Genomic DNA, 24,872 nt, shown 5'->3' on the forward strand with positions numbered 1-24,872 from the left:
AATTTCATGTAATATTCATAACAATCACATGCTGTACAGGTTTACAGCCTAAGAGAGCTGTTTGTAGCTCTACCACATGGCCTGGGCGTGCAGTAGGCTACATCACCTAGGTCTGTGTGAGTACATGCTATGTTGTTCGTGTTCACACAATGATGGAATCGCCTGACATGTCCTTCAGAACGTATTCCTGTTGCCAAGTGATGCGTGACTCTGTTCGCCTAAAAAAGTAGCCACTGGGGCATGAAGCTAAGTTCAGGCTGTGTGGCTAGGAGAAGTCATCAAGGCTTGGAGGAATATATGCAGGGTGGCCGTCCCAAGGAGAAGACGCAGTAGCTACATGAGTGGTTTGAATGGATGAGGCAGGAGAGAAGCAGGGATAGGGAAAAGGAGATTGTGATGTGGAGGGTAGGGGTAAAATGATCAGACTTGTGCCTGAGAGAGCCTGCCAAACTAGAAATCCTAGTGCCTTCCATCAGCTCCTGCCCCACGCCTTTTCTTCTAGGTCATTCGGGGCTGCTTGTTTCCCAGATTTTTCTTTTTTGGCATAAAATGTTTTACCCTGTAATTCCACTTGCCTTGCAGTGCCTCTCCCATGAGAGTTACTCCTGGGTCAGCCCAAGGCCAAAATGCCAGGGACTCCGGTTTTCTCCAAATTCCGCAGTCATGGGTTCTCTGTTTCACGTCACTCCATGAGTGGTCTCCCTTTTCAGCCACACCTGTTTTTACCCTCCTCCTTCTAAATCTGATGCTGGAAATTTCTTTTTTAGGATTTCATCTTTTTTCCACTCCCAAGCCCAAAGCTGAGCTAGTGCTCCCTAAACAGCTAGTCTTGGGAGAAGTTGTCTCTGTTCTCATTGAAAGCAAGATCCATCCCCTAACTTTTGGTTAAGTAAGCCTTGTTGAGATTCCGTAAAGTGCTTCAGGGCACCAGGTTAGCAGCAGCCTGCCTAATGCAAGCCCTGCCCTGCAACTTTTTGGTTATGAGCCTTGGCAAAGCCACGTAACCTCTTGATTGTTCAGTTTCCTTCCTATATAGTACAGGCACAATAACAGAACCAAACTCCTAGAGTTGCTATTAGTTAATATTTTTAGTTTTTATGGCAGAGTATATCACCAATTAAGTTCTATTCAAGTGTTTATTAAATAAAATAATCCATAAGTACTTGATTTTATATTATGTTTCAGGCATGCACCTACAATCCCAGCTACTCAAGAGGCTGAGGTGAAAGCATCGTTTAAGGTCAGAAGTTTGATTCAACACCAGCCTGGGAAACACAGAGAGACCACATCTCTAAAAAATATCTCTGTCTTACTTTGTTTGGGTTGCTATGACAAAAATACCACAGAGTAGATCACTTAAACAACAATATCCATTTCTCACCATCCTGGAGGCTGAGAAGTCCAAGATCAAGGTGCCTGCAGATCCAGTGTCTGGAGAGGGCCTGCTTCCTGGTTCATATATCACATCTTCCTCCTATGTCCTCCTATGGTGGAAGAAAGAAAGAGAACTCTCTGTGGCCCTTTTTATAATAAAAGCATTATATTCATTCATGAAGAGTCCATCCTCATGGCCTAGTCTTCTCCCGGAGACCCCACCTCCTAGTGCCATCTCATTAGGAGTTAGGATTTCAACTTATGATTTTGGGTGGGAAACACAAATGTTCAGTCCACTACAAACTCACCTGCCACAGAAACTTCCTGAACTAGCTTTTCCTCTGCCTAGCACTTCTCCTTACTTGCTGGCCAGCCACCAGCAACTTGAATTCACAAAGAAAACAATAAAAATCATGCAAATTTCATTTACCTAATGTATCCGACTCACCAACTTCCTCATATATGAGTATATTCTCTTGAAATTTATTATCTACTTTTCCAGGCCCATATTTCTGGTCCATTGTCTCTTCTTAAACATCAATATAATAAACAGCAGTGCTTTCACTGACATCATTCTAGCTGCGGTCCCCCAGGCCAAAGCCTTCTCCCAGTGGTACCCAGAGACTCTGGACAAGTATGAGGGTGGGCGTTGAGAGGAAAGTAAAGGTAGAGGATGGCTGTGGAGACTGCTATGAGTAGGGCTTGCTCAGGTGTTAGAAGGAAGAGCTGGTTACAAGATTGATTTCTGCACCTCCCCAGTGGTTGTACCCACAGCTCATCCTGAAGTTAGCTATGCTGTAAGATGCACAAGATAAGAAAAGCCTCTCCTCCTTACTGCCCAGGAAACTTGTACTCTGGTGTTCCTAATTTTTGCCTAGTCAGACCACAATTTTACAGTAGCTAAAGTAGCTTTCTAAACAGGAGGTCTAGTTTTTCCCTTTGTGATATGCTGGAAATTTAAACAGAGCAGCAGTGATGGAGGGTGGAGGTCAGTAAGCTGCATCATGTGCATATCTGTTTACAAAGTGAAAGATCTTATAAAGGCTCTTTTTCTCCTTTTGATGAGAAACTCATTCCTGCCATTCCTCTGAACATCCCTCTGTGGTCAGACCTTTAATGAACATATGAGGTGAAAGAAATTAGCCCTGTGATTTATCAGACCCTGTGATTTAGACACGACTGAAGTTAATGACCTCAGTGCCTTGCTTCTCTTTGGCAATGGAAAATGGCATCATATGCTGGAGAGAGAGGATAGGTAGAACCAAGTATTCAAATCTTAATTTTAGGCTGTAATTTCCCTAAGAGTCTTAAGAGCCAAGATGGGGTTTTGATATGAATACAGAGCGCGCATAGGTTCATAGTAGATACAGTAGGCTTTAAGCTCCTCTTTTGTATTTTCCCCAGTGTCTGCACAACATTCTGTCCATACATGCTCCATAGTAGATCAATATTGGTTGATTTAGTGCATACATAATAATAATAATATCTGCACTCGAAATGGTATGGCAGCTGCATTAATAGTTTGCGGTTTCCCCATCGATGTCAAATGAAAGGGCAGAACTATATGTTGATGAGTGAACACATAGTGCAAGCATCGGGGAGCACAAAGAGGCATCGCCCTGTGAAGGAATTTAATTGGCTTAAAAGAACAACTGACTGCACAATTACCTTCCCCTTTTTCCATTTCTGTGCATAAAGATATTATTTCAGCATATGTATTTTTAGCACAATGTAGACAGAAAGACTGGAAAACTATTAAAATAAAAACATATTTGAAGTGAATCAGACAGCATGTATAAATAGTACAACTTTATTTACATCTCCTTAATGAATGAGCCTAGCTTCGTGAGTTGATATATCCAGTTCCTGTTTCTCTTTCCATCCATGAAGTCCATCAATCAGCTTCAATCAATATTTTTCAAAGGCAGTGGGGCTTTTGCTACTGGCTGATTAATAAAGGGCTATTTAATCTTTGTCCATCACTATTACCTCCAAATTCTAGGTTCATATCCAATTGGCTTGAAAATCTGATTGATTTAACATTATCACTTTTCTGAAGACCTCAAAATTTGTCAATGAGCCTTTAAAAAATACTCCACTTATACAGGCACAGTGTATTTAATGAATTATTATACTAAAATCAGGGATTAAAGTAAATATTTCATGATTTCTATTCTGTCATTTTAAAATAGTATGAATAATTTGTATATCAATGTGTCTAATGTGTACTTGCTTATGTCTAAACTGATATACTACATTGTCATATTGAACTACATGGCTTATTGAAAGTGATGCTGGAATAGGAAATATGAATGGGGCTTGTTAATAATATTGCTTCAACAATAGTAATAACCCAAAATAAAAAGTATATACGTGGATTGTGAACAAAAATTAGTTTCATAAAATTAGTTCTGTAACTAGAATGCTTTCATAAACATAGACTTGGACTTATAAGTGTGAGGATCTGTTATATTTTTAAACATTATCCATAAATAAGTTTTCTAAACCTTTATACACTTAGATAATGCATGTTTACTATTATGTATAATATAATATTCATCCAAATTATAATTACAAGACAATAAAATTGTCTTGTGTTAATTAAAAAGAGACCTTAGCACTGTAAATACCACACAGAAATACTCAGTGAAAAATTGTGTTAGTCATGCCAGGATTTCCACTCTAGCTATGTTGAGTACACAAGAGTACAATGAAACCCCTGTCAAGAACAACGAGAAAAGTGAGATAAAACACACAATTATAAGTTTGAAAGCAGCACAAAGCTGCTGAGACAACCAGAAATTGAGGGGCCAAGATGTCGGAGAGAAGAGAACCAAGGAAAGATAAGCCTACTTCTTAGACCCGTTTTTCCCTTGGAGCAGTTGCTGATTGTTGACATTGGGTAAAAGGTGAAAAATCTAGGTCAAGACCTGGGCCAGGAGGCCAATAGGCCAGCTGAGCATCTCAGTTTGACAGCAATGGAGAGACAAAAATTGAATTCAGGGCCTCAAGGCAGCTTACATCCCGTAAAAAAGGGGAGGATGAACAAGTGAGCACAAGGTCAAGGTCTTTACCAAATTCTTCAGCTGTGAAGCAAGAGGTTAAGAAACTGAGACTCTGAAAATTAAAACAGAGTTTTCAGCAGTTTTACTGGGCCTAGGAAATAAATATTGCAGTTCGGAACCCACCAGCGAGTTGGGGATTTCAGTAAACACCCCCAATCTCTAGAGACTAACCCTTGGAGCAGTATAGACATGAGTTAAGAGGAGTCTTACAAAAATTGTAACCTGGCTCAGAGCAGCTCAGGTCCTGACTGAGTGAAAATGAAAATTTCTCTTGTCTAACACAAGTTTTGATATGTTATGTATTTTAAATATGCACACATTAAAATATTTTATAAGAATATTTAGATAATTGTGAATGTATGCATAAAATACATAAAACAAAAAATAACATATAAATGCTACATATAAAAATATAGTATATACATCATTTATAATTATTTTATATATTTTAAGTAATTGCATATAAATATATATACAATGAATATATAAACAAAAATATATATTTTATCATTTTAGTTATTTAAAGATCTAATAAACATATGAGCATAAAAATTATATTTCAAATATTACAAGCTGTATGCATGCATTTTAGATGATAGCCAAAGAAAATCCTATGGCTATTTTTTAAAGTATTAAAAGTATAGGATACTGTGCCAATATCCTCTGTGCCAATAAGTAGGAAAATTTTGATGACAGACTCCTGAAGGAACACAATTAAAAAACTAACACAAGAAGAATTACCAAATCTGAATAGGCCTGTATCTACAAAAGAAATTGCATCTGTTATTAAAATATTTCCCCAAAGGAAATACACAGATGAGAAATCTTCACCAGTGAATTCTTCCTAACATTTAAGAAACAAACAAGCCTATTCTTATATAAACTCTTCCATATAATAGAAAAAGAATAAATACTATCCAGTTGAATAATTAATTCAATACTAATTGCATTCAATTGTACCAGATATATTATTGGTATCGTTATATCAATAATAATTCAATAATAACAGTGTAATAATAATTATACCAGAAAAAAAGTCAGCAAGAGCCTGTGCCAAAGATTCCCAAAGACTTCTTCACAATAGCACTAAATTTTCTCAGTGACTATCTGCAAATTCAGTCTTCTCAATGACCATTGGCAAATATCCCTGATTGCAGGTTTTGCTCATCACTGTTTCCTTAAAATGACAGTCAAGGATGCTAAAGATGGTCAGAACATACAGCTATTCCCACTGTGGTCTCCCTTTTCTGAGTCAGAACTCTTCAATTAGATAATTAAAGTCGCATACACAAATGACTAGCTTATGGTTCTCAGAGTAGAATGACTTTCTCAATCACAGACACAGAATAAAATGTAGAGGCTCCTATATCCGACAAAGCTGATGTACATAGGACCACATGTAACATGTACTTAGATTCCTCTTCAGCAGCAAGCACAGTGCTTTTCACATAGTAGATATTCGACACATTTTCATTACTTTGTTGGAAAAAAAAAAAACCACAACATGCAATCTGACTGAACTGTAATAAAATCAATTAAGATTTTTATGTTTACTTTTTATGGAGTTTAGAAGGACATATCCAAGTTTGCTAGTTCATTACTGTCATTATATTTGAGGGTCATCATGAGAGAGGAAGGCAAACATTGATTATAAAAACCCTGTGAACTCCAAAGAGTACACACTGCATCATGGAGAGCTCATTTTTGAATTCCTGTTCTATGAGAAATGCCTGCTAGCTTATGTTTTGGTTTGAGGGCTCCAGATAACAGGAAAAGAAAAACAAGAAAAATCAGTAAATTGGCTGAACAACTTAGTGCTCGGCTCCCCCAGATTCAGAGGCTAAATTTTAACCCTAAGAGAATTCCTCACAATACAACCTTGGCAGTCATATACCGAAAAAGTTGGTTAAGAAAAATTGTGAAGCTCTTCTGTAGTGAAGCAAAGCATAATGATAGCAAGTTTTAAATTTCCAAATGGCAGGAAACTTCACTATTCCAGTATTACCAACTAAAGTGCTTGGTGTTGAGGTAGAAAACAACCAATAAGAGAAAGGGAAGACAGATAAAAGGAAGTGAGGTAAAGTGTGCCAAAGCCGAGCTTGAACCAATGTTTTCTAATTTTTCACATTCTTTTAATAGTTCATAATCAACAGCGGGCAATAAACCATCTAAAAGATGAACTACACATTTTTAAACACATAGGCTTTTTGATTTACACCTAAACTTCAGGAAACATACATGACCGTGAAGTCCTTCAATAAAAATGACAGATAAGTGAAAATAAACGACTCGATTTAAACACACACACACACACACACACACACACACACACACACACACAGAGAGAGAGAGAGAGAGAGAGAGAGATTTTTCACTTTTACTTTTAATGAGAGAATCTGAAGTTTTGTTCTCCCCTGAAGTTAAATTCAATTTTGTGTCATATCAAATGTTTGGCACCTTTCTTTGCAGCTCCGAAGCAGCCCAAATGTCATTTGAGCTAATTTACGAAATGCTCTTTGTATAAGGGTATTGATTGTCTGTGAGATAAATAGTCAAAATATATCAGATTTATTGATGTCCTGAGAAAGGGGCATTATGGCTGCTTAGACTGAACCTCTGGGCTAAATGAATATTCAGAGAAATGAAAGCAGACCGCTGGTATGTGCCTTAAGAAAAACAACAACAAACAGAAGCATAGCTGGGAGAAGGAAACTGCATACAGTCTAGCTATTTTGAAGTGACATGTTTAACATTGATTGCAAATAGACCTCTGAATGTGGGTGATGCAGGAACCTTTTCCATAAAAATGGGCACAATAGAACAAGGATATGCAGAATTGGATTTGCTTTATTTCAGTTATCATCTTAGAAAATAACAGAAAAACAATTCCTGAAGAATTTATAAGCAATAAGCTCTTGAGCATGTTTTTATAGCATTGTAGAATGAAAGAAATCATGCTCAGTTTTCAGACAAGATCAAGACAAAAGGACAACCCTGACCAGTGTGGTGAAACCCGGTATCTACTGATAATACAAAATTGGCCGGGCGTGGTGGCGGGTGCCTGTAATCCCAGCTACTCAGGAAGCAAGGCTGGAGAATTCCCTGGAGCCCCGAAGATGGAGGTTGCAGTGAGCTGAGATCAGGCCATTGCACTCTAGCCTGGGTGACAAGAATGAAACTCCATCTCAAAAAAATAAAAATAAATAAAACAAAGAATAAAAGAATGCTATGAGTTAAAGTTTGGAAATCAGTTATGATTTTTAGCATTTGAAGAATGTAAAGGAAATGAATAATTTAGATAAGTTTGTTGCCTAGATGGCTTTATAAGAAATTAAGAAGAAAGCCCTCAGCTGAAAAATTGTTGGTTTATTGAGTTTAACGTCACTCTTCAATAAACAGTAGTTTACTTTCTACTTCCCCTACTCACACCCCTTGTGAAATATATCTAATTCCAGAATTGGTAGAAATATATCTAATATATTTTTCACTTAAGTTTTTAATTTTAAATTCTCTCTTAAAATTTCTATTTGTTTCACTTTCCAGTCTGTTTTCTTTGTTTCTGTAACATAGGTAGAATCTATTTCTTCATCTATAGAAATTCTAAACATTATCATTTAAGTTCCTTTCCAGATTTCTCTATAATCTGCAGTCTCAAGAGGATTTTCCTATTGTTTGCATTTGGTTTTCAGTTTTAGTTTAGGGTTATCTGTTAGTTTTATGGTATTAGTTTCCTGTCCATGTTATAGAACTTTTTTACCTGTACTCACGGTGGGCATGGAATTCTAGTTTCTCACAGGGGCCTCTGTTTCTATCTGTAGCTAAGGGTGGGTGCATGGCTTCCAGGTGGCTTCACTAGACACTAGATTTCGTGTTGGTTTTATCCAAGTTAAAAAATGAAACAATACTTTCATATTCCACAGAGTGTCTTAGATCCTGGTCCCCATTGGTATGGAAACCCAGACACCTGAGAAAAATATTCAGCCTGATAGCCCTGTAACTCCCCATGCAGACTGTGGTTCATCTCCAAGACTCTGCATTACTCTTTCTGGCAACTCAAGATTTTCTCTTTCATGTTTTTGAGCTTAGGCAAATATTTTGCTTTGTTTTGTTTCAAACAAGCTGAATTTTATCCAGAATTCCATATATCTGGGATACTGCCATAGCTGCCCAAGTCAGCTTTGTCTATGGCAGGGCACCAAAGATGGGCAACAACACTCCTGCCACTTTTTCTTTAACATCAATGTGGTTTTCACTTGTAAAAGCCAGTCCATGCAACAAAGTCAGAATACATTCTACCAGCAGAGTGACAATGAAAAACATCAATTACCGTGGGCCGTATTTCATAGGCAAGTGATTGTGCACATAATTTTAAAAGCCAAGTTATGTGGATAATAAAGTTATCAGATAGCACTAATAACTTAGCCTGGAAAGAAAGAGAAGTCCTATTCAATAAAAAGAAATCATGGTCAGAGGATACTGAAAAATAGTGTAGTTGTGTATGGACAACATATTATTTGGTGGTGGTGATGTTTGGGGTGTTTGGGTGTGTGTGTGTGTGTGTGTGTGTGTGCGCGCGTGTGTGTGTGTTGGGAAATTTTAGTTTCATTTTGATTTTTGTTTTTAAGGTTTGTTTATTTGAATCAACACCCTTTCTTCTGGCTTCTTTTTCCATAGTCAGTCTTGGTTCACTGAGACTTTTTTCATTAAACCAAGTAATAGTTTTCCTCCTCATTTTTTCTTTTAGACCAAGATTAAAATTGGCCTGCAGATCAAAGACCATGGCAAAAAATTCCTGACATTGGAAACTGCCTTCCAAAACATCCCTGTGCCTCATCCCCTTCTACACATTCCATATAAAGAGATTGTTTCATTTTCCACCTGGCAACGCTTAAATTGTTTTATTTTTCTTCACTAAAACCACCACGCCTCTTCAGTTAACTCATGTTTTAGTATCTTGATTCAGCAGGATCATAAAAACTTTTATTTTTGTTGTCATTGCTTCTTTTTGCTTCGAGGAGAAATAAAAAAGAAACAAGTTAAAGAATACATAGTTAACGCTTCTTTAAATATATATAACTAGATTTCTAAAGGAATGAAAAAATACGATACTAATGGGAAACCTCTGCAGTCAAATCTATATTTAACTTGAAATCACATAGCTTTTTGTGGGTGTGTTTGACATCCTCTCATACCTGCTAAGTCCCTTTGAGTCCTCAGTAAATATTAATTATGGATAATTGACCATTTCTTTCTTCTAATGGAATCTTCAGAGTCAATTTTGAAGTTCCCATTTTGTGCCAGTGCAGCCTTCGACACAGGTCTTTTCTTCGTTTTGGAATGTAAACATGATCTGCCTATAAGAAGTAACTGCATTTTGGGGTCCTCAAAAAGAAGTCACATTTACATAGAATTACACAGAATGCAGAATGAAATCCTAAAACAAACAAGAGAAACTGGTTTTTATATCTCTTTGTTTTTAAAAGCGAAAGAATAACGCCAGATTCTAACCAAACATTCTATGTTCCAAATATGTTTTACATTGTGGCTAAGTTCCTATGATGTGAATGCTCTTATTGACCATCTTGTAAATGGCTTAAGGAGTTACAATTCCCTAATTAGGAGAATATAATGGCAGTGGCAAATGCCACCAGAGTGCCTTAGCCTGTTTCTTACCAATTCGACCTGAACAATCTATTATGTTTGCTGTAAGTCTAGTTGCATAGCGATCAGTGAATGACATGAACTCACTGTCTCAGCTCAGTTTAGAATTTTATTTTGTAATGGGCAGCGATGCATTTTTAAATGTGACACAAATACAAACGTGTACATATGTGTCTATATATGTATAGGTATGTGTGTTTGTTTATATGTATACATAGACAGGTGTGTATATGTACAGTATATATACACTACGTATACTATATATACTGTATGTTATATACAAGGTTCTTTTTGTTTTCCCAGATGTGGAGTCTCACGTTGCTGCCTAGGCTAGTTTTAAGCTCCTGCCCTCAAACTATCCTCCTACTTTAGCCTCCCACAGTGTTGGAATTACAGGCATGGGCCATTATGCCCAACCCATATACAATGTTCTATATAAGGTATTTTCCTCATCTTTCAATCAAATTAAGGGAGATTTAGCTCTAGAAGAGAAAAAAAAAGCTATGATGTATTTCCACTGTGATTTTTCAGTAAATAAAAAACTTTATAGTAATATTTAAATCTGAACTTTAAAGATTTGATTTGTATAAATGTTCAGAAACATATCTTTTTTTTCAAGCAACATTCACCTTCATTTGTTTTCTTCATCATAAACTGCATACTTAAGAAAGACTTTGAACTTCTCTTCTTCAGGTATCACTGTAACTCCAACCACATGGATTTCTTGTCTGTGGATTGCATATTTCAAATAGAATTTGTGCTCATAATCCAAAACTCTTGGTAAGAATTTAGGTCACTCCATGTACCCTGCTCTGCTGTGCTTAGTCAAATTTTCCCAAGTCCAAAACGTTCAATAAATAATACGAACTGATAGTCCCGGTCCCAAGAGTAAAGTGGGATTAAAAAGCAAGAAAGAATTCTGCCTGCTCATCTAATCACAAATAGAAATTGTGAAGATCTTGCTTGTCTGAGTTCTATAAAAACTCACTGTTAGCCTCAATTTTGCTTTTTATCTGTTCATCGCTCAAGCTCAGAGAAAAATATCCCATTGCAAACCTTCCTACCCAAGATAATATTAGTAAGAATTGTTAACACTTACAGAGAGCTTATTACGTGTCAGGTACCACTGTAAACCCTTTACACAATTCATCTCCTTTAATCCTCATAATCCTGAGAAGTAGGAACTACTATTTTTCCAAAATTTAGAGATGAAGAAACTGAGGTACAATGATGTTAAAGTAATTTGCTGAAGACTACATAACTTGTTAGTGGCGAAACCAGTTTAAAAGAAAATTCCGTTTGCATTTGTCACTCACATTAACACGGCATTGTAGAAGGATACAGGGTGCGACCGCAGTTTAGATATTACATGCTCACATGCATTCAGGGCCAGTACATTTAATGAAGACAGTCTAGAGTGAGAAAAGTGCTGGGCCAGGAATCAGCAGACCTCGATTTCCAGCATCACTTCCAGCCTAACCCTTGATCAGCATTTAACCTTGAACAAGCCACTTAACCCCTGGGCCCAAATTCCCAAACTGCACAAGGACAGATTAGATGTTCTCCAAAGTCCTTTTCAACTTCAAAGCGTATGTCTTGATGATTAATGGCTGAATGAATGTCACATTGATCTCACGACTTGTGGGTGTGTTGGCCATGTTAATGTTAAAACTACTAAAATCAATCTATCTGCTTTCTAAATAGAGATTCAGCCACAGTTTCTTCAGTTCAACAGGACTAGAGAAAAGATTGTTTTTCAGAGCTGTGAGTCTTTGAAATTTTTACCAGCACCAGTAGAAATTTGCTTATTCATTTATTATATTAAGTAAATAATGTTTGAGTTCAAGTAATGTTCCAGGCATTGTTCTAGACATTGGGCTACAAAGGGTGAATAAGGCAGGCAAATAAATGTGACTCTGGTCTCATGAAGTTCCTAGCAATATATGTTTGCATTTGTCTATGTGTGTGCATGTGTGTATAAACATTCATAAATGATACAGGTTGAGATAAATTCCAGAAGGAAGGTGAAAAAGTTTTCTATCACCCAGAACAGGAAGAAAAGCTCTTTTGATAGACTTTCTGGGGAAGTCTAATACTTTCTTAAAAACTGGAATGAAATTGTGTCTGTTTAGCAAATCCCATCAAAATTAAGAAGACTTCTGTGTTCAGTCTGATTTCATAGACTATTTTTCTAATGGGGATTAAGCATTAAATCTCTGAAATTTGTTAGAATGGAAGGTCCACCTCTATCACTTTTGTTCAGTTGGCCTCTGTAATCCAAGTTACTTGCTTAGTAAAAGATGGCTGCTAAGAGCTACTCTTTCTTGAGGTTGTCTTGAAGATTAAATAAGATAATTGGTATACTGCATCTTTTATAAGCCATAGAAAATAATAAACTATTAACAATTTTTATTTTATCTATATATGAAGATTTTATACTTATAAGGAAGACCGTCCTTCTCATTATGATGTTTAAAATAAGTACGAGCCACCTTATATACTAACTTTCTAAGATAATTCTAAATTGCTATTGAACTGAGTCAGTAAATGTCATTCTTTAGATTATAAGACTCTCTGACAGTTTCTCAAACTTGAGCGGGCATCAGAATCGCCTAGAAGACTTCTTAAAATATGAGTTTTGGGGCCCCAATTGCAAATTTCTGATTCAATAGATCTGGAGTAAGGCAGAATTTCCATTTCTCACCATTTCCCAGGTGGCATGCATGCTGTTCTTCCAGGGACCACACAATAACACAGCAATTGCATCCCGTTATATGCCAGGCACAATGTGAGGATCTCTGCATACTGTAAAATATCTGATTCTCAACCTCACCCTGCAGTGTAGGCATCAAGACACCCATTTACATAGAAAGGAGAAGAAACTTGGCTAAGGTTACGGAGTTCCCAAGGAATAGAGCTGGGTTTGAGTCTCAGTTTGCCTGTCCCAGAGGTCATTACAGCATGTACTGTGCATTGATACACTTTCTAACCTAAAATTTACTGACAACTCTAAATTGATGCCTTGGAAAGATTGGACCCCAGCAAAATATCTACATGGCTATGGCATTTCAGTTAGAAAATTCATAAATCAAAAGCAAACTGAATCTGAGGAGGCTCTCTATCATGATTGCATGTACTGCCTAAAACCAAAAATTAAAATAAAGTCTCATGAACCATATAAAAATATTGGCTTAGCATTCAGTTTTCTTTGTTTATAAAATGAATGTAACACCTTATTTGAATTTTGAAAAATATCTCTCCATAGAGAGAAATGAATCATTCTGGAGGCTAAATCCACTCCAATCTCATTTTTGTGAAATATAAGTTTAATTAAAATGTTAACAGCAAGCTAGAAAGATTTGAGCTGAGTGTAAGATGCTTGCTTGAGTTTTGATGACACGTAGGTGAAAGTAAAGACAATCTGATGTATCCCTCAACATTATTAGGATAGAACAAAATTCCTAAAATAAATGAGCTATCATTTTAATTTTAATAGAAATGTCTTTTTCACAGCCTCACCTTATTCTTCAAATGTACATAAAATGAGATACTTTGGCACTGACATTGGAAGACAGGAGAAAAGGCAAGATGAATTTCTTTCTTGGGGTAATAGGCCTGAAACCTAGGATACTACTGGCATCCCACAAAGTGGAAGCTGGCATTCCTGTAAGAAGGCTTTCCTCAGAGATGAATTCTTATTTGCGTGTGTCATTTACAGCTTTGCCATGTGGGTTCAGATGAAAATGGAACTCAGAGTGGGGGCCATAATTAATTGAATCAGCTCAAGTCCTCTGACAAAAAACATACAGGTGAAAACTATCAGAGGTTTTTAGAGCTTCCTGGTAAGCTTCTACTCACCAGGAAGAATTCTGATTCCCAAAAATGTGTGAGCCCCTTTAAGTGAGTAAGCACGTCAGACCTAGAGACAAACTCTGCATTTAATATCCTTTTGAAAGCATGCTTAAATTTTTTTATCAAATATTTTGCTTGTGTCCTCATTTGCACATTTTCCCAATAGATTAGTGACCAACCTCTTTTAAAAGCCAATGCACCCACTCATGTAACTGAACACCACCTGTTCCCCAAAAACCTATGGAAATTAAAAAAAAATTAAGAATAAATAAAAAATAAAAATTTCTCTTACCTCTAAAATAAATAAATAAATAAATGCCAAAGCAGTACCATAAAACTCCCCAAGCCAGAATGCTAAAAGCAGTCTTTTTCTTTTGCTCAAATCTTATTTTGAAACTTTAATTTCTATCAAGGTAAACTAATCAATCACCCTGTTTTTTCCTTTACTTGGGATTATATTGCTCCATTTAAGCCTATTAGTTAGCTTGCATAAAAACTTCAGTTTTCCATGACATGAAAGACATATGGTTAAATATATGAACCCTGCTTAGAGAACCAAAAAGAGGGTCTCTTTTAGTGGAGGAAATGGAGAAAAAGAAAAGAAAAGATGGAGGATGTTTATAATTCTCACTTTAATTCTAAGAACCATCAAGAGCCACCAACTATGTAAAAGTAGCAGAGGTATTCTGATCTTCGAAAAGTAAGCACACAGACACCTAGGTATCAGCTGGAGCCACCTCAGTGCATGAGAGCCTGCTGAGGGACAATATTTCTGTGGAAAAGAAGGAAAGACATGAAGGCATGTGTGCATTTAACCAACAGCTATCAGGCATTGTGATTGTAATGGAGATCCAGCGATACTTAATGGTTGTCCCTGGCTTTGATGAACTCAAATCCAGTGACAGGCACTTACACAACCATGTATAAATCCAGGTAGAAGTGCCACTATCATATTTAATAAGTAATCTCCCATTATATGCCAGGTGCATCATACACATCTGCTCAGTTCCACAAGTCATTGACAACCCCCATTTACAGATGTGAAAATAGATTCCCGACTTGTCCAGGGAACACAGCAGATAAGTAGTGGAGCTTGAATTCTCTTCTTGCTCCCTCTGCTAAAGAAGGAGAGGTCTTGCTAGCTGAAACTTACATTGACAGGTAAGAAAGACAAGAAAAGTAAGGGAGACGAGAAGCAGGGAACAAGATGTATTAAGGGCTTTCCATGCTGTGTTTTATATAAAATCACCCTTCCTGCGTGAGGGTAGGGTAGAAAAGAAAGACTCCACAAGGAAAGTTACATTTATGTCAGATCTTTAAATCAGTAGGATTTGCCTCATTCTGGTATCTTCAGCCAAAGGAAACCAAAAGAGATATATGGATGTGAGCTCCCTGGTTTGGCAAGAATGCAAACTGTGGAAGTGAAGAGGAAAAGAGGAAGTTTGAAAAAAAATTTAGCTGAGGATAAGTTGAAAGAACTTTGAATATCTTCCTAAAGTATTGGATATTATTCAGTGGGCAAAGCTGAAGATGACGTGAAGGTAAAAAGAGTTGCAATTTATACCTCTTTTATACACTCTATCAACTCTAATACACAGACTAGAATATCTAGGTGTTGTTCAATGAATAATTGTCAAATTACATTGAGGACTGTGCTATTGTAGTATTAGTGATACTAATCGCGATGATTTATTCAGGGCTTCTCTCTCTCAAGTGGCAGGCACTTTAAATACATTATTATCTTTTTTCCTTACAAAAATCCAATAAGATTGTCATCATTGTCTACAGTGTATACATAAGGAAATTGTGTTTACAGAGGTTATGCAACTTCCTAAGGGCAAACAGTGAATATGCCCCAAAGCCTAGATTCGAATGCTACTTTCCAATTCAAATACCTCTGCTCTGTCTATTCTGCTGTGTAGTTTTTCCAGGTGCACTGACGGATTTGTACAAATCTATTCAAAATATTTGCCTTCTCTCTGACTCCAATCTACCCTTCCTTCCTCCCTTAACTGTGACTCGAACATACCATGTGCAAAATGGCAGTTTCAGTTGGAGATGAATTATGTGATGGTGAGCACGGGGAAGGTAATTGACCCCTATGGGGATCAGAACTAGTACTTTGTTCTTTTCAAAGTAGTGAAAACAGATGCAGTGGGCAGAAATATGGACTCTAAGTAAGGAGAGTTAAGGTTGAGAAAAGGGGCGTTAGTGCCAACATGAGATAATGATGGCAGAATGCCAGGTGATTCAAACGTATCACAACATACAAATGACCCCTGGTTTTGCAAATGAGAGCATGCACCAGAGGGACAATTTACTACCAAAGATGAGCAGAGGAGTTGGGAATAGAAAGAGCCTGACTTAACTGAAAGGAAACACAGCCACAGAGGACGTTCAGAAAAGGTTCCGAAGGAAAATGGTGGGAGGCCTGTGCTTGTTAGATACTTCCGAGGCCAAACCATACACAGCCTAATACATGTGTTTGCTTAAACCCTTGCACTGCAGCTTCCTCCAAGAGGGAAAGACTCTTGTCCACTAAGACAAGAGTAAGAGGGACTCTTTGTCCACTAATAGCAAATGATGCTTTCAGTGTCAGAGTGGGAAAAATAAGAGGTTCAGGATAGATCACTGGTATGAAAACCAAAGGCATATTTGAAAAAGTAAGAGGATATGAGAAACTATTATAACATTGAGGAGGCCAAGGGAGAGCTTTTTATCTAGATAGTTATCTATTCATTTTCATTTTTTCTTCTCTGGGATGAACAATTGGAGAGAATAAACCTAAAATAAACTAGCAAATAAAACTCTCTAAAAGAAGCTAAGGAGAAAATGTTAGGAAACTGTCAAGTCTCAATCACAACTTTGACAAACAACATGGCCTGAAAGAACACTAGCTTTTCTCCAATTCTTTCATTAGCATGTTTTAATAAAAAGTTATTTATTAAAAAATCCACAAAATAAATAAAAACATCTTGTGAAACTGTATTTCCAAAGACAGCCTATTTTGTTATTACTTTGCTATTTGGAAAGGGATTATTTGCTTGAAATTTTACGTTAATATAGGCAACTTCTTCTATTCTTTTTTTAAATGCCATATGATATACTCTATTCTCAAGGAGTGGCTCTCCTGCCTTATGAAAATATTGTCAATATAAAAATATTCATGTTAGAGTTTGCAGGGAGATTAAGAGCCATCGAGGTCCACTTTAAATTTTGACTGATGAAAAAAACCAGCCCAGAGAGGTAATGATTTATAGCCTGTCATGGTGACATTAGTGGCAGAGAGGACATTGGGGCCTCTATGTTCTGAACCTATGCCGACTTCTTTAGCCACTAAAACATTCGCAAATAATTTTTAACTTTAGAGAAACTATACTCATGAAAGGGTGCCCCCTTCACCCCAAAGGAGGATGGTAAATCTATTACCAGTCACTTTTGGAATAAAAAGCCAAGCATTAGGCCTCCAGATACTCATATGACATCTAAAGGGTGAAGCAGATAATTTGTAGGAGTGAGCATTATATTTGTAGAAATATTGTTCAGGAAAATATATACTTTAAAAGGTTTTTTTTTAAGTTAAAAGATTTTTTCTAAGTTACTTGCACAGTGTTAAGTTTTTTCACAGCTCCACCCATAAACCTTTAATGCAATCACCCCAACATTAACCCATTGTATATCCTGATTGGAATTTCAGAGGGAAGACATTAAGAATCCACAATTTCTTCACATAAAAATTGAGTTTCCATGTCAAGAAAGCCATGAATGATGATCTAACAGAGCTTCCCCTACAGTACTTAAGAAGATGGGACCTTCCCTAAGTCAGCTTTAGACCATCAGGCCAGTCCATCTCTCTGGCTGTGTGGCTGTTGAACTCTTACCCTCTACCACAGGAGAAAGAAAATCACTACCAGCATTTGATCTGGAGCCCGCTCAGGGAATCCTGAGTTCTACATCCAACAGTGCAGATAGAGAAGAACAGAAGAAAGAGTGTCTAGTGTCACCATCTCTGAGGTGTCCACGTTCTTTAATGGCAACAGTTTCCCTGGCTTCTTTTTCTTTTGGCCAATAATGGGGGCTTACTAGCAATGGCCATTAAGGTCGCAAATGAGAAAACAGAAAATAAAAAGAAAGAAAGTCTTCTCCAAGCATGATGCTTCTTAATCCCTAGTCCACATATATCCTCAGAAAATTAATGTGTCCCTGTTCTTCAGAGACTTCTCCAAGAGGAGCTCCAGATACAGAAGTGTAACAATGCCATTACCAGTATCCCAAGCCATTAGAGTCCATCTGCAGTTTAACAGCTTGCTAAACTATCAGTTGCTTGTAAGGCATTATAACAACTTTTTTCAGCAAATTCATAATCAGCCACAGTGCAAGCTGAAAGTTAGTACTTAGAGTTCATGGCCTGAGTCTGCCTCTTCTCTTGAGTCACCAGAAGTTCAGGTAAAACAACACCTGAGAGGCTGTAAACAGTCTCAGGAAACTGAAGTACTGGCCATCTATCATCATGTAAACAATCTGTTTGTTTTGAATTAAAGAAAAACTTTCCTTGAGTCATTCCTCATAAACAGGAGAGAAGACATTAAAGGAAACTATGAATAATCTGCTTTGGTTTGGAAAGGGCATTGAGAAAATGCCAAAGAGCCTTTTTTCCCCTTAAATTGATGTTCTAAGCTGATTTGAAGCAGATCAACTACTTTCAAACATACATGTTAATAGATCAGTACTTGCTCCTCTTGAATCAAAATTATCCAACTGGTCTACCAACTTCTACTAGGCTCACAGAACCTTGTATATCATGTAGCTCTATATTCTATTCTGTAGAATCCATGCCCCCCCAGCTCTTGTTTGAATATCATGAGTTAACTGAAGCTTATTTTATCCCAAATTAACTTGCTTTATTGTTAGTTAAATCAAATCGTCAAAAAATTCTTTCACATATTAAAACAAAATATAACTCTTAACATTGACGCTAAGTAATCTCTCCAGAGATTATTCTTCAAAATAGATCTACTTCTTTTATGTGATAGATTTTCAAATATTTGAAGATAAGTCTCCTCTAATCTCCCCAAGATGTGCCATTTTAGACCACATTTGATGATATTCTCCAGAACCATCAGTATCATATTTTTCTTTGCTTGTTCAGCAACAATTTGTAAAATAATGTATGAAAAATGGAACACAATTCACAGACAAAAATCTGACCCCTTGCAACTTATGTTTCATTTGCTGTTTGACTCACTGGAATGTTGGTTCAAGTAGACCCAGAATGATTTGTAAAGTATTGAACTGTACAGGGTTAGAAATTAGAAGGCTATCACTTGGTTGATAATTGTTAGCTGATGACATCTCATAAACTTGAGATCATTTGCATTTCCTACATTTTAAAGTAGCTGGATAATAAGGGAGGGTTAAACCTCCACTGGCTTTCCATTACCTAGGAAAAGGCAGACATATCTAGACTTATCTAGAATAATTTGTAAGGCCCTCCACTATCTGGCTCTAATCTTTTTGTTTTCTAGATTTAAATCTTGACTCTCTCCTTTTGTTTCCAAATTGTTACCTATTTTTTTCCAACACCCTGTGTGCAAGCAGACACTACATCCTTGCAGGTCCATCTCCCTAGAATTCCCTTATCCAGTTTCTCCTCCTAGCCAGCAACTCATCTTTTCTAATTTGGCTCAAAATACTAAATTGTCTTCATAGTCTTCTTTGACCCATCCCTATTTCTTTCAAAACAATTTGTAACTTCATCCTCTGCTTCTAAGATATTGTATCAGTAATTCTTTACTTATCTCTCTACAGTAGTGTAATATAAGTTTCTTAAAGGCAGAAGCAATGTCATATTCAGTAAGCATAGAGTTTGAAAAACATGATGCCTCTGGTTTTAAGTACACAATAATATTCATGAAAAGATAATTAATGAAATCATTTTGAGAATTTCGTCAACTTGACTGGACCAAGGGTGCCCAGATATTTGGTCAAATATTCTAAGTGCATCTGTGTAAGTGTTTTTGGATGAGATTAATGTTTGAATCAAGAGACCAAGTAAAGCAGATTGTTTTCCCTCCTTAATGTGGGTGAGCCTGAACTAATCAGTTGAAGGCCAGAATAAAACAAAAAGACCAACCCTCCTGCTAGTAAGAGGAACTGCTCCTGTCTGACGGCCATGAGCTGGTACATCAGTCTTTTCCTGCCTTGAAATACAAACTGAAACATTGGTTCCTACTGAATCTCAAGCTGGATGATCGTTAGACTGGAGTTACAACATTGGCTCTCCTGGGTCTCCTGCCTGCTGGCTGCAGATCATGGGACTTCTGAGCCTCCACAATCATATGAGCCAATTCCTTGTAATGAATAAAAGAGTGATTAAATAAACAAACAAATAAATAAATACTACTGGTTCTGTTTCTCTGGAGAGTCCTGACTAATGCAAGCAGTGTTACCAGTCTTAACCTTTCTAGCCATTCGTGTCCTCATCTATAAAATAAGGGGTATTGATTAACTCTGAGCTTCTTTCAAACATAATGTAGTTTCCTAATTCTATAAATGCCAAGTCAAATGATCCTTTTTATCTCTGTTTTTTATGGGATGAGAATTTACCTTATGCCCCACACTGAGCTGGTGGGTGTTACATGTATCTGCTAATCTCATCTCACAACAAGCTGAGGTGTTATTATTCCTTATTATTATAGGTTAGGACACAGAGACATTCAGCAATTTTCCCAAGATCTCAAACTTGGAAATGGCAGAGCCAGGAAAAGAACCCAGACATATTGCCTCAGTAAAGTTAATTAAACAAAAACAAAAACAAAATGAAAAAACAACTTAAGGAAAATATCAGACAGTAGGGGAACAGGGAAGATACTTCACCACAATTCACTAGGTTAATCACTCTCAACTTACTTTTCCTCCAGATTATCTTAGGTATGTCTCTCTCAGAAGAAGTTTCCAGTTTTATGATGGTTACCCAGGCTGTGGCATGATCTTGGCTCTTTGCAACCTCCGCCTCCCAGTTTCAAGTGATTCTCCTGCCTCAGCCTACTGGGTAACTGGGATTCCTGGCGCCTGCCCCCATACCCAGGTTATTTTTGTATTTTTAGTAGAGATGGGGGTTTCACCATGTTTGCCAGGCTCGTCTCCAACTCCTGACCTCAAGTGATCCTCCCGCCTCAGCTTTCCAAAGTGCTGGGATTACAGATGTGAGCCCCTGCACCTGGCCTGTGACTGTTTTTATGTTCACTATACCCCTTCAAGCTTTAACCCCAATCTCACTTGATAAAAAGAAACTCTGCCTGTTAATAAGAGGTGAATGTGACTCGGGCAATATTTTATTCTCATACTTCTATTTTCTTTTGTTTTGAAAATATGTCTCCACACATGGTTAACCAAAGCACTGTTTTAAGTAATGAATCAAAATATATGGGCATGCACATGCAGATACACAGTATGTGTGTGGAGGCTTATGTAACATTCTAGTCTTCTCCTATGAAGCACATAGATGAAAATTAGTGTTTTCATAAGTAGTCTTAAACTTTCCTGCACTTAATTGTGTATACAGTATATTTTGAGCAGACTTACCTACTTAATTTTATTTAACTTGGAGTATTACCAGTGTTCACTATCCTCTTGAATTATTTTGGGAAATGAAGAGAAAGTAATTTGGTTTGAAATATGCCTGCATTCATCAACATATATGTGATAATAATGGCTAATATTTATTGTATATCAAGCTGTATTATAATAGGAAGACTTACTGTATATCAGGCTCTATGAAGCAAGTACTTTTATTATCCTCATTTTATTGTTGTGGAAGCAAGATCTCAGGGAGGGTTAAGTAATGTATACGCTATCACATAAGAGCTGAGATTTAACTAGTTCAGAAATTACACCTAAAATTAAAGGAGTGTAGTTTTCACATAGGTTCAAGAAGGAAAATAATTACTAACCTTAGGATACACTCACTATGCACCCTATTCTGATTCTTCAATGATTGCATGCACAGCAAGAATCCTCTAACCTCTTCTCTATGAAATAAAATATTGTGTAAAACAAATATTTTATGCTAATTCTCTGCTTAAAATACTCCTGATTGTTATAAGGTGTTCTAGAGGGATACAGGTTTAGGTAACTATAGATACCAAATCTTGCCACTGCCAAGAGTCTTTAATAGAAGAGAAGCCCAAACCAACTTCAACCCTGTCCTATTTTCCATGAATCCATCCTTTGATAAGCCATGGGGGATAGTGTGCTTTCAGATTGACTAAGCAATTCTCTCATGAATAATCTAATTTGCTTTTCAGTTTGGAAAGCCCCTCACTCACTGTTTCAGACTTTTAAGGGATTTGGGATAGAAAGGAAAGTGAAGATTAAGTAAAAACCTGAAGCAGCATGAACATTTTGGTTATATCAAAGCTTCTACTTATTAGATTTAAACACAATGAATTTCCCAGAAAGGCAAAGGGGAGAGGCTCTAACTTTGCCAGGGGGAAGAGGAGTGCCAAGAGAGTTGAGCGGCAGTTTGCTTGGCTCTGTGACAATGAATTTGCTCAAATACTCCCTACCTTGCTTCTGAGCAGTGCAACAGCTTCGGTTCAAACAAAGCACTTATACAGCCTCACCTGTGGGTTGCCAGCACCTCGCAGGGTGGAATCCCGGCTGTCAGACAAAACTCCAACTGAAAGTTCATTTCATAAATGCTTCCAAGTCAAAAAGCCATTTTTACTGGGCTAGTTCCAAGCAGATCGCTGCCAAGACTTAAATTTCCCATCTCACACTGCCATCTACTGTCTAAGGCCCAATGCTCTGGGAAAAAAAAAAAAAAAGAAACGACACACCAAGCTTTCCAGCAATCCAGGACATTATAAATGGACACTCTTTCCAGAGTCCCTCTTGAATGATAATCAAGTCTGATTGCTTTTATGTTCACCAATAACGCTATACTTCAGAGTCATATAAAATGCATGCGGACCAAAATCACATGTATTTGTATGTGTGACTTCATGTGAGAGAGAGAAAAAAATTATAGTCTGTTTTAAAAGAATTAGAACCACCATTAATTAGTATCCAGGGAAAAAAGATCCAAGAAATCTTGACTGAGAGTCATTGCCTCATTGTTTTAATTGTAGAAGAACAGAGCTGTCTCGAACTAACTGGACTTCATTGACATTAACGTGGCCCGTAAGCTCTCACCCTACTAGACCTTGACAGCTAACAAGAATCTGGAGAAATGAACAGTCAGGACTAGACAATGTCAGGATGGCCATCCAAGTCCAAGGATACCTTCAATCATCGCAGACGACTGATCTACTGCGGGTCTCCATTGTGCGTTTCCTCCTTCCACCATTGGTGAGATCATTACCCCAAGACCAGGCTCTTTCACTTTTAGATAAATTGGTCCAAAACCCAATGCATCACTCTCTCCTTCATAGAGGGGGGGAATTCTCAGTCATCATCGCCACAGATAAAAGCATTTTTCTGATATAATTGTATTATTCACAAATTTATCATGGACCATCTCTTAGTTGTTGTTTTGTTTTTTAAAGGGGCAACAGGAAGTCATAACCAAGTCTTGTATTAGGAGCCCACAGAGCTAGTTTTCATCACGACTTTGCCACTTCGTATAAGGATGCATGATCTTGGTTAAGGCACTTGAGGTCTGCAAACCTCAGCCTCTGTTTCTCTGTTTGAAAATAAGGATAATAATTATTTCCCTTGCTGCCTTATAGGTTGAAAGAATATAATTTAAGTAAGCTACACAACTTGAAATTTGCTAAGAGGATATATCTTAAGTATTCTCACCACCTCCTCACCAAGAAGAAGAAGGAATGAAGGAAGAAAACTATATGAGGTAATGGATATATTGTGAGCGTTACTGTGGTGATTATGCATATATCCATCAATCATGAAATTGCACACCTCAAATATTTACAGTTTTTAATTGTCAAATAACTCAACAAAATTTAAAAACTTACCAAAAAAGCTCTACAGAAGCAAACAATCATTAATATTAACATTGTAACTTAACTCTGCATGTGTATTTTTCCATTTAATTTAAGTGTCACTTTCAATTGCACCCAGAATCTAAAGCTGTATCTTTCATGCAGTTGGCATTTCTGAAACATTTGTTGAATGACAGATTGATAGATTGGTAGTCTCTGGAATTTCCTAGGAAATTGAACCTAGCTACATGGAACCACTTACTTCTCCAGAGAGCATTTACATTAATTTTCCAACTTTAAATAACATCCTGATAAATAGAAAAGAGCTCACATAGGGCAAAACAAGATGTTTTTAATTGAAGCCCTTGTGGTATACTTTTACTACTTTAATTTTCAAAAAGCATTTGCACTGCTATCAAATGTGTTTTTGAGAAGGTATACAAAATAGAACAATAAGATAGATTTACTTGCTTTAAGTTGGAAAATAGCAAGTCTTTCCTCTCTGAAAAACCACAATTGGGCAATAAGGGAAAAGTCAGAATTTCCAGAGTAATAAAACTAAGATTTTTAGGCCACCCATTACAAAGCAAACAATTTTTAAACCATAAAAATGTCTCATTAATATATTTGTAAAAGAAATTACATACTAAAGAACAAAAATAGCTGTGTGCTTGGGTCCAGAGTGGGTGTGCGTGTGTGTGTGTAAGTATATGTAGGTGCCGAATATTTCAGGAAATTAGGATCTACGTTGATGTATGTAAATTCATTTGTTTCCATTTTGATTATAGTCACATATTTTCAAGAGAGTATGCATAAAAGCTGAAATCAATAGTCATGAAATTGACAGAGTAAAATGGCCTTTAATATGTCCAAACTGATGTCTCTGACTTATCACCATCATGCTTCTTGCTGAAAATATATAATACTAAATTCACTCCTATTGCTTTCCCTTTAAATTAACGAATTCTACTCTCTC

At 36.9% G+C, this 24,872-nt stretch overlaps 1 long non-coding RNA gene across 1 annotated transcript in view; it reads right to left on the reverse strand.

The window, feature by feature from the left end:
- Window positions 1–1,188: 1,188 nt before the first annotated feature.
- LOC116531293 overlaps window positions 1,189–24,872 on the reverse strand; it is a 187,393-nt gene continuing 163,709 nt past the window's right edge. Inside the window, exon 3 of the long non-coding RNA XR_004260354.1 lies at window positions 1,189–1,484. This is a non-coding gene — a long non-coding RNA (uncharacterized LOC116531293). The remainder of the gene's footprint in view (window positions 1,485–24,872) is intronic.

The sequence above is a fragment of the Sapajus apella genome, unplaced genomic scaffold (genome assembly GCF_009761245.1).
Source record: "Sapajus apella isolate SASKATOON/1434 unplaced genomic scaffold, GSC_monkey_1.0 scaffold70, whole genome shotgun sequence".
NCBI lineage: Eukaryota > Metazoa > Chordata > Mammalia > Primates > Cebidae > Sapajus > Sapajus apella.